We start from the raw sequence: 15,669 nt of genomic DNA, 5'->3' as shown, positions 1-15,669 counted from the left end.
TAGTGGGCGCACTGCTGGGCGGAACTTGCGGGTGTCACTGCTGGGCACCGATCATCAGGGCACTGATCATCAGTGCCCTGATGATCGGTGCCGATCCCCGCTCTGACAACTGCCGGTTCTCGGCAGTACTTTCCTCACGATCTGACAGCGTGAGGAAAGTGCAGCCGAGAACCGGCACTTGCATTTCCCTGTGATCAGCGTGTCATTGGACACCGCTGATCACGTGGTAAAAGGCCGGTATGATCGGCCTTTTACCACATCTCGTGATCAGCTGTGTCCGTAGGACACAGCGATCACGGAGATCGCCGGGTGCGCGCCCCCTGGGGCGCGCAGGAGAGCGCGTTCTGGGAGGACGTCATATGACGTCCACTCAGAACTGGCCGGCCGCGGTGAAGCCGTCATTCGGCTATGCGCGGTCGGCAAGAGGTTAAAAAAGCCACACTCCAAACACTTCCATACATAGACAACTGAATTCCAAATTGTGCACAATGGATGCCCCTGCCAAACGTCTACCCTGTACTCCCTGCTGAGAGGTCACTCGAATGGGATTAATAGTAAATATGAAGAAGAAGGTGGGGTAGAATGCTTAATAATTCATCTGTTCACAAAAAGGTTATAAGAAGACTGAATAAAGTGCAGAAAAGGGCAACCAAACTGATAAGAGGCATGGAGGAGCTCAGCTGTGAGGAAATTTTAAAGGAACTGAATTTATTCTCTCTTGAGAAGAGGAGATTACGGGGCGATATAATCACCAGATATCAAAACATAGGTGGTCCATGTAGTGAACTTGGTGTTGAATTATGTTATATTCTTTAAGGTCAGTAAAGAATACAAAGTGCACTCTTTATTTCTGGAGGAAAAGATATTTAACCTCCAAACATGGAAAGGTTTCTTCACCATAGGAGATCTGAAAATGTGGAATAGACTTTCTCAATAACTAGTTCTGGCTGGCTCAGCTGATAATAAGGATGCATTCCTAAATGCACACAAATAAGCAGATAATAACATTTATAAGTAACAACACCAGAGGTATTTGAACCAGGAAATATCTGATTACCTCCTGGGGGATCAAGAAGGATCTTTTTCCTTCCACTGGAGTGAAATGGATATACTGTATTGTTTTTTTTGCCTGCATCTGGATCAGATGTTAGCATAGGATTGTACATAAGGAGTTTTTGGACTTGTGTCTTTTTTCAGCCTAACTGTGTAACTATGTAACAAGTACCATAAATTCTACCCTTACCTCCTCCTTCATCTATACCATTTAGCATCAAAACAATGCAATAATAATTAAAATTGAGCATCCCCTGAAGATGGGGCAGCAATAAAACATGTTGGGTAGAGCCAGCAGGAGTGTTATACAATGCTGTACTTGACATTGACTTTTTTAGATTCCATATGTAGGTTTTTATTCTTTTATTTTACTATTGGAGAGCTCTTCAATATTTTTACATTTGCACCTAGAGTGGAGTGACACCATCTGACATCAGAGAAACTGGTGTGGAGGAGACATGGTTGTACGTTTTACTCTGATGGGTATGGATGGTGAAAGTGCATTCTGTATTAAGCTGGTCTGATCAGGGTTCTAGATAAATCTGAAAAATGCTCAGTGTGATCTCCTATGATTTACAGTTCATACAGTTTGGTAAGCCGCTCAGTTCATTATTTGGAGTAGTGTCCCACTGTAAGATGCAGTGTGATGGAAGATTGAATAAAGATTTAACCAATTCTTATAGCATTTATTAAAATGGCCCTGAGCTCCAGACAATGCAGAAAATGTTATCAGTACAGACCTCAGCATGGTCACCACATGAAAATCATGCTGCATGCATTGTGGCAGATGCATATATATACTGTGATCTGGGGATAGGTAGCAGGTACAAAGCTCCCTGGGGTGAGCACACTTTCAGACACAGATACCAGTCCATTTATGTAGTGACAAACAGTGCAGTGTTTATTGGGGCTATTTACAAGTCTATTTACAGGTGTTGTACAGTGTTCCACAAAATAAACAAGGCTAAGCCCCCAGTCACATCAAAGCTGATTTTTAAATCGTGCGACTTACAGTGAAGTTCCACGATTACAAAATAGGATGACCTGCTGATTTCAGTTGAGATTTTCAAGACATCTGACACAGATGTCTATGCAAATCGCAACAAAAGTAGCGCATATACTAGAAATCAGTGCGGCTCCAACCAAGTCGGAACCACACCGGTATGACCGCTCTAATAATGGACAATAGGGTGCAACTTGGCATACGATTTACAAGTCGCAGGGCATTCGCAATTGGCATTTTCACCCGGCAAGCATGCGCAGTGTCCCCGGACAAGTCTACATGCTTCCCGGAATCTAACTATTGGCGTTTTCATGCACATTCGCATTTCAGATGCCATGACAGTCAATCCCCAATAGTGTGATGTTCTTGATGCGTTTCTTAATGTTTTTAGATGTTTTTGCCATTTAAAGGAGCAGATCGATCTTTGTGCATTGTATATGCACAGATTTAAAGTCACATCTATGCTCATTCATAATGCATTATATCCCAGGAACTTTTTGATCTATCCATCTGGTAAGCACTGTTTATTGTCCTTTTTATTGTCAGTTTCATTGCCATTTTTATTGCCATTTGATTGCTATAATACAGTCACAGTCCCTTGCTATAGGTTTATCCAAGTTTTACACTTGGAGAGGTCACTTACTATATTACTAGATGCTTATTCAAGTTTGGGGATCTCTCCTCCTTTTTGGGCGTCACTTGCAGGATCCTGAGCTCCTTTTTTGCATGGGGGGGGGGGAGTGGCTGGGGTCTCATTATCACTTTGTCTTATGTATACACAAGAATCATTGTGTTTTTATCCATTGATCTGAGGAAGGGAGTTCGACTCCTGAAATGCGTTAGCACTTCACCCGAGGACCATTGTTGGCTATGACTAGCAGCTTTTGATTCCTTGTCTCTGTTTTTATGACCTTTTTGGCTTGTGAGTATGCATTTGTATTTTTATAATACATTTATTATTATCACGGTAATGGACGAGGAGAGTGCGCCCTGTTTTGTCCTTTTCTGTATGCCAAGTCACACCCGATGTGACCGGGGTGTTAAACTCTAAAACAAAACCCAAGGCATGTCCCAGCACTAACTATACACATTCACATCCTAACTAGCAGGCTGAGCAAGCTTAATGCTTGTCAGTCTTAAAATACAATTTTACAGCTTTCACCAACCTTGCAGCTCCCACAAACATGACTTGTCTGTTCCCCAGGCTCAAGAGCACTGACTCTGAGTTCCAGGTAAACATAAATTGCCACAAGGGAGAGGAGCAAAACCTGAACTGGACAGAGAATCAGAGGTCGCTAAGGCCTCCTTTAGACTTGCAGCTGGTAAAAACGGGGGACTGAGCCAAAATTTTTCTGCCCACCACCCCCCCCCCTTAAGCTGCAATAGGTAGTGGACAGGGACGTTTCCATGTCCATTGACCTGACATGTATCGCTCGATGTATGCACCACAAAGTCTCTGCAACTGTATGCAGCTGCCATGCAATTGTAGCCAAAATGGGGATAAAGCAGGCAGTGAAGAAGTGTCACATTGCTTCCTCACCGCCTGTCAGTAGCCTCTGGAGTGTGATCCTAACACGGATCAGGCTTCAGAGGTGAGGGAGATTTAGACGCATGCAGGGGCGGACTGACCATTTGGGAACTCTGGCACTGCCCGAGGGCCCGGGGTCAGTAGGGGGCCCCATGAGATGCCCCTGGTACCTTTTTCATAGGCTTTTTTGAGTTTGGCCAAGGACACAGGGGCCCCATGATCCCCTATTGCCCAGGGGCCCCATGAGTTGTCAGTCCGCCCCTGGACACATATTTAAATCTACCCTAAAGGTGTGGAAGAGGAGTCTGGGAGATGTGTATACCCCAAACAGAACTTTTTCAGGTTCCCTTTGAGATACTCTGTTACAATAAATATACTGTGTTTTGATAGCTGCATACTGACACTTATTTATTTTTATGATTCTATAAACCTTTCTGTTCTACAAGCACAAAAATGTGTCAAAACAATGTTTCCTTCAGCACAATAATGGAACATGCCTCAGCTTCAAGGCAGAGTTTAGTTGGCAATCCACTTGCCTCACTCCATAGCTTTGCCATCCACTAATAAGCTGTCAACAAATATGTGTGCATTAAGTTCTGTGTATTGACTAGGGAATACACAATATCTTAGGCTTAATTAAATAAGCGATGAAAAGCAGCACTCAGACTGGTGACCGGGTAAATATATGTAAAACTATTAAAAAACAAACATAAACGCACTTGTATTTAATTTAATCAAATTGAGATTTGTGTGGGTGTGTATGTGTGTGTATATATATATATATATATATTCCTTACTGTACTAGTGCAGGACCAGTGACGGCTCTCATGCCTCTATGTTGTAAATAGGTATGTATATTTTGTATTCATATAAATAAATATTTATTTAGCTTTCATCATTATTTTTTAAATTTTATTTGTTTTGCATATTTATAGACTTGCAGTTTGGGAACGAGCATTAAAGCAATAATAAACTGTTGGAATACAATGTTCATGTATTTTTATACAACAATTACATCAATATCAGTATTCAGTATAGAAATATTCTTTATCCAGTAGATGGCTGTGTTTATAAGTTTGTAACTGCATCTATGGCTAAGCTCCAAAGAGACCAAAAAATAATTTTTGCCCATTCGACTTTCTTAAGTTGCGCCCAATAAAATTGATGACAATTAAGTTAAAAAGGTCAATATTTATTCCATGATATAATGAAAGTATTGAACAATGCATGTGTCCTAACATACAATATATATGTGTTGATATACATAAGTTGGATATATACAACATTGCAAACACAGTTAGAAAGGTGCACATTCGGACTGAGATCAACGTGTTTCATGAAGCAGCGGCCACTTCCTCAAGAGATGGCCAAATTTTAATATATTTACGGAGAGAACATGTCAAATAAGAAAACCAAAACAAATAATAATCTTATATATGTAGTATATAAAAAAGCACACTGAAGTTAAACTCCATGTCTTTTCTCTATAATAAAACAGTTTCTGTTTGCTGGAAATCAACAAATACGTGTGGACTGTGCACTGTCTGTTCTGTAGGGTTATAAAGCAGAATCTCTAACAGGCCTCGGGCCTAGATGAACAGCCATAGCCTGCTACCGCAAACAAGTGCAAGAAACAGCAACAGAAAGAAGGCTGAAACCCCAAAGCACCTCCCATGTTGAGGGCATGTGGCCCAGTATGGATCAGGAGGGGGGGTCCTCTCTTATTCCCCCCCCCCCTTCCTGGCCTGCCAGGATGCATGCTCAGATAAGGGGCTGATATGGATTTTGGGGGGGACACCATGCCATTTTTTAAAAACAATTGGTGTCGGGTTCCCTTTAAAATTGATGCCAGTCCCGAAGGGCCTGATATGGATAGGGGGGACCCCCCACGCAGTTATTTTTCTGAATTTTCAATTGCCAGAAATTGTTTTTTTTTTTTACATTCAGCTGTCAGCGGGGAACCTAGCTAACAGCTGATGAGTTGTCAGTTGTTAAGAATGTGACGGCCAGCTCACCGGCTCACTTCTTAGCAATCAGCTATTCTTCAAATACAGTTTGGATTGGACGATCAATTTTCAACCAATTCAAATTCTAATTGTTCCAAAAATTCTAAATTCGTTAGAAAATGAATAAACAAAAGGAAATTAAATAAATTCCGAAAATGAGTAACAAAACTAAATTAGAAACATAAAGAATATACCCGAAACGAAACTTAGAACATTTTTTCTTTCTGCACATGTCTATTCAGATGTTTGCAGTCCAATAAAAAAATTGACTCCAGGAAAGAAGAGTTATTTTCTCACTTTTATAGGTGATTACTCCAGGTATACTACACCATATCTGTTACACAACAAAAGTGAAGAACCAGAGAACCCTGAACAATATTTGGCTCAAGTAAGCAACATATATGGCAAAATGCTGAGTGTATTGCACACAGACAATGGGACAGAATATACAGGTGATAACACACAGGCGATTCTCAGAAAGCATGGCATAATATTTCAAACTACTGTACCATATAACCCAGAACCAGGTTGCAGAAAGAATGAACCACATTCTATGTGAGAGTGGAAGAACCATGCTGTTTGATGCAGACATGCCAACCACTGGGGGGAGGCAATTATGACCACATGGTATTTCCAATATCAAATACCTGGAAAATCAACTGAGAAAACTCCACATGAACTGTGGAAAAGCCCTGAATTTGAACCATCTAAAAATTTTGGAAGCAAATCCTATGTGTACATCTCAAAAGAAAAACAAAATGGGATGCTTGCACAAAGGAAGGGTACTTGTGGGGTGCAGTGAATCTCAAAAGGGATACAGAATTGTACACCAAGACACAAGGAAGGTAACCACAGAGAGAAGTGTAATTTTCAATGAAATTTCAGTGTGTTAAACATTTCCTGAACTAACACAAATGCTTAAAACTGAGGGAAATTCCACAGTGCCATATGAAGATAAACAACAAAGTGACACAGAAATAAAAATTAATGCAGACAATCCAAACATTGCAAAAGAAGAAACTAGGCCACAAGAGGCTTTAATCTTGAAATCCACCAGAAGCAATAAAGGCATCCCACCCAATGTCTGTCCTATGTTGGTCGTGTAGCATTAAAACCAGAGCCAGCTGCATGGGACGGGATGCAAAGAATTTCAACCCATGAGAAAAAAAAAAGTGTATCAGAGCTGCTGATGAAGATTTTGACATCTTAGTGAACTGAAACAGATTTATACAACTGAGATCCGAAATGGGGCTAATGTAAGAAGTAGATGTTGAAGGGGGGGGGGGTATTGGAATACAATGTTAATGTATTGTTTTACAACAACTACATCAGTTTTCAGTAGAGATATATTCTTCAACCAGAAGATTGCAGTGTTTATAAGTTTGCAGCTACATCTATGGTTAAGCTCTATGTCTTTCTATTCTCTCTATAATAAAAAGTTCCTCTTTCCTATTTGCAGAGAAGCAGCAGATGCACACACGTGGACTGTGCACTGTCTGTTCTGTAGGGCTATATACAGAATCTCTAACATACAGTAAACCCAAAAACAAAAATGTATTTTTAGTTTACCAGTTCTTAGATGTGATAGCTGTATTTATTTCCTTTTTATATAGGCTTTCTTACTTCCATTTTTATCTGTTGATCCAGACAGCTAGTCTGTTGTTTTTCAACAGAAAAACTCACTTGCAGTTACAGTGATGAGATAAGCCAGTTAACACTGGCAGAGGTGCTTAAAATGATCATCTTTTATTTATTAACCTCCCTGGCAGTATTCCCGAGTGTAGCTCGGGGTAAAGTTTCAGTACCACAAGCGGTAACCCCGAGCTACACTCGGGCTTACCATGCAGCGCTGCTCCGGGATCTGCTCTGTTCTTATCTTGTCCTGCACTCCTGCGATGTCTATCCTGCAGTGTCCCCGGCAATTTAATCCGGGGGATGCTGGCATCTGTCTTCTGGGTTCCGTTCCCTGCGACGTAGGGACGTACGGGTGATGGAACGACGGGAAATTTGAAAATGACAAAAAGTGACATTCACTAAATACACTAAAATAACATAGTAAAACATTACTGTATCAAACCATTTCACATACATTTTGTCCCTAGTGCTTTGTCCTGTGCACTGCCTGCATTTTTACTGTTCTTTCTGCCCGGAAACTGAGAAACGTCCATGGCGTCCAAAAAGCGCCCCTTTAGGTCAAAAGCGGTTTTAGTGTTCGTTTACAGTTGACTGTTTTACCAACGCTTGCCAAACGCCCCTATAGCGTTTGGCAAACGTTGGTCCGGCGTTTGCGGAGCGTTTTTTAACACTCGGCAAACGCTCTGCAAACGCCGCATGCGCGGTTCAGTGGCGGTTGCTAGGTGTTTGACGAGCGTTAAAAACGCTGCGCAAATGCCTATAATGAAGTTTCAATGGTGTTACTGCTCCGCAACCGCGCCGCAAACGCCGTCCGGGCATTAGCGGAGCAGCACCATAGACTAGAATAGGAGGCTTCAACGCCTCCTGACTCAACCAGAGGCGTCCGTTTTGCCGCGACGTGACACTAACGTTCTCGTTAGAACAGCACCATGTGCTGCAATGTGCAGAATTGTCAGAGGCGTTTGGGAAGCGGTAAAAACGCTTCCCAAATGCCTCTCTGCCGCCTGCACACAACGCTAGTGTGAACATAGTCTTAGACCAGCTAGAGAACAGCGATATTAAGTCAGAACCACTTGCAGAATTGAGTGATAATGATTGGTGGGGAAATTCGGCATCAGACACTGAAAACAATTTTGCGACTTTGCTCATGATGTGCGAACTTGGAGCTATATTTCAAATTTCAGTGTTTTTGGTTTGATTATATTATTGAATTAAATTTATTATTATTATATTATTATTTTTTATGATTATTTATTAAATTATAATTTATGATTTCGTGTTTCAAATTTTAACATACCCGGGATGTTTACTAGACTCTTGTTCGGACAGATTTCAGTGAGTTATTCCTAAAAATTACAGGGCTACAATAAAAAATACATATTTCCATGCAAAAAAAGTACCGCTTTGAGCACAGGAATATGGACATAATCAGACCGCTAGGGAGGTTAATGTAAAACCTTTATCATGAAAGGAAAAAACTTTGAAATGAATTATAAAGTATTATCCAGAGTGGTGTCTGTATAATACAGGAGGTGTGTTACTAGCCAGATCACCACAGGAAAACAAAGGGAAAATTGCCTAAAAAAAAGAAAACCAACACCGCCACCACATCCAATGATTGGGGTTTTGTGTTTACTACCATTTTAGATTACAACTTTTATGAAGCACTGTAAAGCAAAAAGCAGTATATGTAGTGTGAAAATGTGGTTACCCTTCTGTAAATGCACATATAACGAACTATGTATGGAGACAAGGTTTTTAAAGCAATAACATTTTTACAGGCTATGTGTTTTCATTTTTATCTAAAACACTGAAAGTACCATGTCTTCCCTTTAATGCAGTATATGAGGAAGAAGAAATTTACCTGAAGTGTCATTTGGGAATAAGCTCTTTTTGCACTTGGGATCCTATCTAACCTTCGAGTAGTCATTTGTATACCTCTAATAAGAATTTTTGCTGCTCTCCTTAGGTTTACATTTAACACATTTGCATATTCTTCTATACATTTAATAAACTTTCTGAAATTTTGTGATGTAATTTTGATCTGTGAAAACTTTCGTCTGAGGTTATTTTTCATGAATTGGTCCCAGTTGTTTAGTAAACCTTTAGGATGAGCATATCCTACTATTATCTTGCTATTTAATTGGTATCATCTTCATAAAAATTCATTATTGCAATCGATTACAAAAAAGGAAGCCATGCCATGCCTAATATTACCTTTATAAAATAGCATTTGGACTTTCAATGTGAAGACCAGGCTATAGCACAGTAAACAATGACAAGTGCATATTGCATCTTCACAATCCAAAATGCCTTTGTAGACCTGACATGTCAGAGTACAAATATATCATATGGAAGCCTATCGTTCTGAATTATAACTTATTATTATGATTATTATTTCGAAATCTTTAATTGTATATTTTAATATTTTAAGTGTAAAGGCAAATAGATGAAATATGATAACTAGAGATGAGCGAATCGAACATGGCGAAGTGGAATTCGTTTCGAAGATCAGGAAAAATTTGATTCGCGCCGAATCCGAAAATTAGCAAACTTCGGATGCACGAATCGAATTTTCCCAAAAATGGCGGCGACATGTGTGGCGACGGAGCGGGGATCTCTGGGAAGGCGCGCAGACAAGGCGCGCTGACCCATAATGCATTCATTCATGACATGTGATCGCTTTAGCCAATCAGCAGCCAGCCAGCCAGCACTGTGTAATGGTGGAGCTATAAATTGCGGCCATCTTACAATTCTCCATTAGCCTCCGGTCATTCAAGAGAGACAGACCTGTCTGTATTAGAGACAGAGTTAGGGCCAGAGAGACTTTAGGGCCACAGAATCGTTACTTAGGGACACAGAATCGTTACTGAGGGACACAGAATCGTTACTGAGGGACACAGAATTGTTACTGAGGGACACAGAATTGTTACTCAGGGACACAGAATTGTTACTCAGGGACACAGAATTGTTACTCAGGGACAGACACAGAATTGTTACTCAGGGACACAGAATTGTTACTGAGGGACACAGAATTGTTACTCAGGGACACAGAATTGTTACTCAGGGACAGACACAGAATTGTTACTCAGGGACAGACACAGACTTGTTACTCAGGGACACAGAATTGTTGCTCAGGGACACAGAATTGTTACTCAGGGACACAGAATTGTTACTCAGGGACACAGATTTGTTACTCAGGGACAGACACAGAATTGTTACTCAGGGACACAGAATTGTTACTCAGGGACACAGAATTGTTACTCAGGGACACAGAATCGTTACTGAGGGACACAGAATTGTTACTCAGGGACACAGAATTGTTACTCAGGGACACAGAATTGTTACTCAGGGACAGACACAGAATTGTTACTGAGGGACACAGAATTGTTACTGAGGGACACAGAATCGTTACTGAGGGACACAGAATCGTTACTCAGGGACACAGAATCGTTACTCAGGGACACAGAATCGTTACTCAGGGACACAGAATTGTTACTCAGGGACAGACACAGAATTGTTACTCAGGGACACAGAATTGTTACTCAGGGACACAGAATCGTTACTGAGGGACACAGAATTGTTACTCAGGGACACAGAATTGTTACTCAGGGACAGACACAGAATTGTTACTCAGGGACACAGAATTGTTACTCAGGGACACAGAATTGTTACTCAGGGACACAGAATCGTTACTGAGGGACACAGAATCGTTACTGAAGGACACAGAATTGTTACTCAGGGACAGACACAGAATTGTTACTCAGGGACACAGAATTGTTACTCAGGGACACAGAATTGTTACTCAGGGACACACACAGAATTGTTACTCAGGGACAGACACAGAATTGTTACTCAGGGACACAGAATTGTTACTCAGGGACACAGAATTGTTACTCAGGGACACAGAATTGTTACTGAGGGACACAGAATCGTTACTCAGGGACACAGAATCGTTACTCAGGGACACAGAATCGTTACTCAGGGACACAGAATCGTTACTGAGGGACACAGAATCGTTACTGAGGGACACAGAATCGTTACTGAGGGACACAGAATCGTTACTGAGGGACACAGAATCGTTACTGAGGGACACAGAATCGTTACTCAGGGACACAGAATCGTTACTGAGGGACACAGAATCGTTACTGAGGGACACAGAATCGTTACTCAGGGACACAGAATCGTTACTCAGGGACACAGAATCGTTACTCAGGGACACAGAATCGTTACTCAATTGTTACTCAGGGACACAGAATTGTTACTCAGGGACACAGAATTGTTACTCAGGGACACAGAATCGTTACTCAGGGACACAGAATCGTTGAATTAAAGAGTATGTCAGACAACACGCAGAGGAGTGGCAGAGGAGGCAATGTTTCAGGAGCGAGCAGACGTGGCAGCAGAGGAAGGGGTCGAGGCAGCACTAGTCGCAGCCAGAGGCCAGTGCTCCCGGTGTCATCCAGCGGTCGTGTCTCCACCGACAACCCTGCCGTCATCGATTGGTTGGCTCGGTCGTCTTCCTCTTCCCAGGTCACCTCTGACACCTACAGCCAACGGTCGGTGGGTACGTCAGACACAACCGTTAGTTGGCATGGCCCGGGAGCAAGCCCACTGAAATCACGTGTCCTCTACCTGCCCCTGTCCTTTGGTGTTCCCTCACCAAGCGAAGTATCGCATGCTGTGGGCTCAGCCCCACTGTACAGTGAGGAAGAGCTAACAGAGGGCGGTCAGGAACGGGGGGAGACATCCGCCTCTTCAGCAGCCAGGCGAAGAAGTACTGGCGAGGAGAGTGGCTCGGTAGCCGGTCTAGAGACAGGTCTGTCTCCTGACCCACAGGCAGCCGAGGGGGCTAGTAGTGAGGCGGAGACCCTAATTGATGATGATGAGGCTGATCGCACTTGGCAGCCTCGTCGTCATCTGCCAGGCCCGTAATCTGTCATGGGCCCCTGTACCGCCTCCTCATGCTGCTGCCAGGTCCAGAGTGTGTCATGGGTCCCTGTACGGCCTCCCATTGCTGCTGTCTCCATCGCCACACTCTGCCATGTGCCACTTTCAGGTCTCCTCACACTGCTGGTGGGTTCCATTTTGTCATAGGGTGCTGGCAGATTACGGGCCTCCCATTGCTGCTGCCAGGCCCGTAATCTGCCATGGGCCCCCGTACCGACTCCTCATGCTGCTGCCAGGCCCGTAATCTGTCATGGGCCCCTGTACCGCCTCCTCATGCTGCTGCCAGGTCCAGAGTGTGTCATGGGTCCCTGTACGGCCTCCCATTGCTGCTGCCAGGCCCGTAATCTGCCATGGGCCCCCGTACCGACTCCTCATGCTGCTGCCAGGCCTGTAATCTGTCATGGGCCCCTGTACCGCCTCCTCATGCTGCTGCCAGGTCCAGAGTGTGTCATGGGTCCCTGTACGGCCTCCCATTGCTGCTGTCTCCATCGCCACACTCTGCCATGTGCCACTTTCAGGTCTCCTCACACTGCTGGTGGGTTCCATTTTGTCATAGGGTGCTGTATGGCCTCCCAGTGCTGCTGCCAGGCCCGTAATCTGCCATGGGCCCCCGTACCGACTCCTCATGCTGCTGCCAGGCCCGTAATCTGTCATGGGCCCCTGTACCGCCTCCTCATGCTGCTGCCAGGTCCAGAGTGTGTCATGGGTCCCTGTACGGCCTCCCATTGCTGCTGTCTCCATCGCCACACTCTGCCATGTGCCACTTTCAGGTCTCCTCACACTGCTGGTGGGTTCCATTTTGTCATAGGGTGCTGTATGGCCTCCCATTGCTGCTGCCTCCACCGCCACACTGTGGCTCCACACTCTGGTTTTGGCCCCGTGACTGCCCAAATGAGTGAAGTGTGCGGTGATTCTAAGATCGACGGCACTCATCTGCATGTCATACTGACTGACAGTATTATTTCTCTTCCCCAGCAGACTCCAAGGGCATTTAAATTAAAGGTACAGTGTTCTGCACTAATATAAAGGCTCTCTGAAGCCTAGAAACACCCTTTTTATAAGTTAAATTCGCAGCTAATATATTCGACTCGAATCGAATTTATTCCGCGAATTCGCCGAATCAGCCGAATCGAATTTTTTAATAATTCGCTGATCTCTAATGATAACATCTGTATCAAAAAATCTCAATACTATTCTTATAGTAGAACTTTAGGCAAAACTTTTTACCATTTTGAATAGACTAAGGGAGCATTATGACCCCTGTAAATTTTATTTTTGGTCCCAATTTTGGAGATTTCCCTTCACTTCCTGCCCCATAGCCAAAAAAGAAGTCAGAGGACATCCTTGCAAATTAAGGGAATCCCTTGGGGACCCACAAGGTCACTAGAACTAGTTTCCCCATTGGATGATTTCCCATGTAGCACTACCCCCTTAGAAATCGCTGAGTTATTTCCAGGCTCCCTTTCATTCTGGACCCCTTTCTGAAAGCCGAACCCCTGCTGACACCACAGGATTCTTTTGACCAGAGTAAATTACCACCAGAAAGTAGACTCACACAAAAATTAGATAATAAACTGATATGAGGTTTAAATTAAACGTCAATGTAGGCTTGTTTAAACAGTACAAAATGGTATTGGTACGTGTAATGGAATTTTTTCACTTAGCAACTCTAAGCAAAGAAACAACACATACGGCAGAATCTCAATCAGTGTTAGCAGGCCTGCTTTTCAGACGTTAGCCCAATAACTTTAACCTGAGGCATTGTCAACCCCAGTGAGCAATGAAAACTAGCAAATAGAATCTTAGAATCTGGTGGTAAGGCTTAAATAGATGGAGTGTAAGAAATGCAGTGAGGATTCATCTGCGCTACTCGCTGGGGCCCATTTGGTGCACCAGTAAGAAGTGATGTATTTGATAGTACTTAAAAGATTGTCACAAGTAGAGGAAGAAGAAAGTACTCTCCCTTTAAGTGGCACTTGACTTGGATGTTGTCCCTGTTTATGCACTCAGGGAAGACAGGCAGCTTTAGGTAAATAAAGCGTCTAACTGGCAGCAGGGCTTGTTGCCAAAGGGCAACTCAACTCTGGGCTGCACTAACTAATGGCAATGATAGTACATGTCCCTTTTAAGATGGTAACCCAATGGCCTACAGGAGGTGTAAACTTTGGTCAGCTCTGATAATTGGACTTTGCTGCAATTGTGTTCAACAGTAGCGGCTATGGGAACGAGTTAACTGGATGCAATGTCTGTAACTGTGAGCAGGTAAAGTAGAAAATTAGGAAGAATGTCAGTGTTCACTTGTTTGGCAGGTGTATGGGACTCTCTCACCCAGTCGGTGGCTTCCAACAGGTCCTGGCTGTCTCTCTCTCTCTTCCTAATGGGGACCCCCACAGATGTTGGTCTCACTGGCAGCGTTTCAGTCTGGTCACCTGCTGGCAGACTGTATCGAACAGGGTGGCAAGGCTAGTGCTCAGCGACTCCTCTCCTTTTTCTCAATCTCTGTGGCCTGGTCCGGTTCCCCAGCAGCCAACACACTCTCCTTCTGCTTCCAATTGCAAGCTCTCTCCCCTTTCACTTCCTGTCCGGTCTCCCGGGCTTCTGTATATAGCTGCCCCCACCCACATGCCTGCTCTTCTGGGAAAAGTAGTCCTCTGACACATTACTCCTCAGCAAATTCCTGCAGTTCAGCATACAAGCTCCATGGGCTTCTCTGCAGAGTGTGAGTGCCACTGAATTTGCAGGACACTGTCATCTTGTGTTGGTTTTACCATCCTGCAGCTGACATTACAGCATGGGTGTTACACCCGTTTATTACTTTTTGGGGGACAACCCAAAATTTGGGATTTTCTTTTACTTTTACTTTCAGTTATAATGGTAGACAGGACAGGTGTTCTATTCAATCTCCACTCTATCCAAAAGAAAAAAAAAGGTTTGCCTTTAGTTCTAATTTAATTTTCAATAATGTACCTTTGGGTTTAGTACTAAGACCATGTTAATGGTAGGTTTACATACTGGCGGATGTATGCAGCAGCTCTGGGAAAGTGATTATGCAGGCTCTGTAGGTTGTACAGCAGCTGTATGTCTGTGTGCATGACACCTTAGATAGTTGTCACCAGAACAAGTGTCCCTGTTAAAAGATTTTCCCAATGTTCCTGTTTTGGTGGTAACGCACATCATCAATTCAAACTGTGCATAAGAGAAAAAACTAAATAGGCAGAGGTTATCTACAATGAACACCACATGACTTATAGGCAAACTTTTACTTTCCAGTAAAAGTCAACTTCCTTCCTTCTGCTTTCCTCCTTCCCTGTTTGTCTAAAAAGCTACTGATAACATGAAAGGACCAGTAGCAAGTTTTGGGAAGAGGAAGTGTCCAAGCTTGCCGTTTACAAGAAAGGTCAAGTTCTGCATATGCAACTGCCTATAACTTTGGAATCTGGACCTAATGATCATGCTGACATGCACTGTTCACTGAAGACAAACTTGATTTATTT

The sequence above is a fragment of the Staurois parvus genome, unplaced genomic scaffold (assembly GCF_062004578.1).
Source record: "Staurois parvus isolate SC_StPar_1 unplaced genomic scaffold, SC_StPar_1.0 ptg001302l, whole genome shotgun sequence".
NCBI classification, from domain to species: domain Eukaryota; kingdom Metazoa; phylum Chordata; class Amphibia; order Anura; family Ranidae; genus Staurois; species Staurois parvus.
This window is presented reverse-complemented; position numbering follows the sequence as displayed.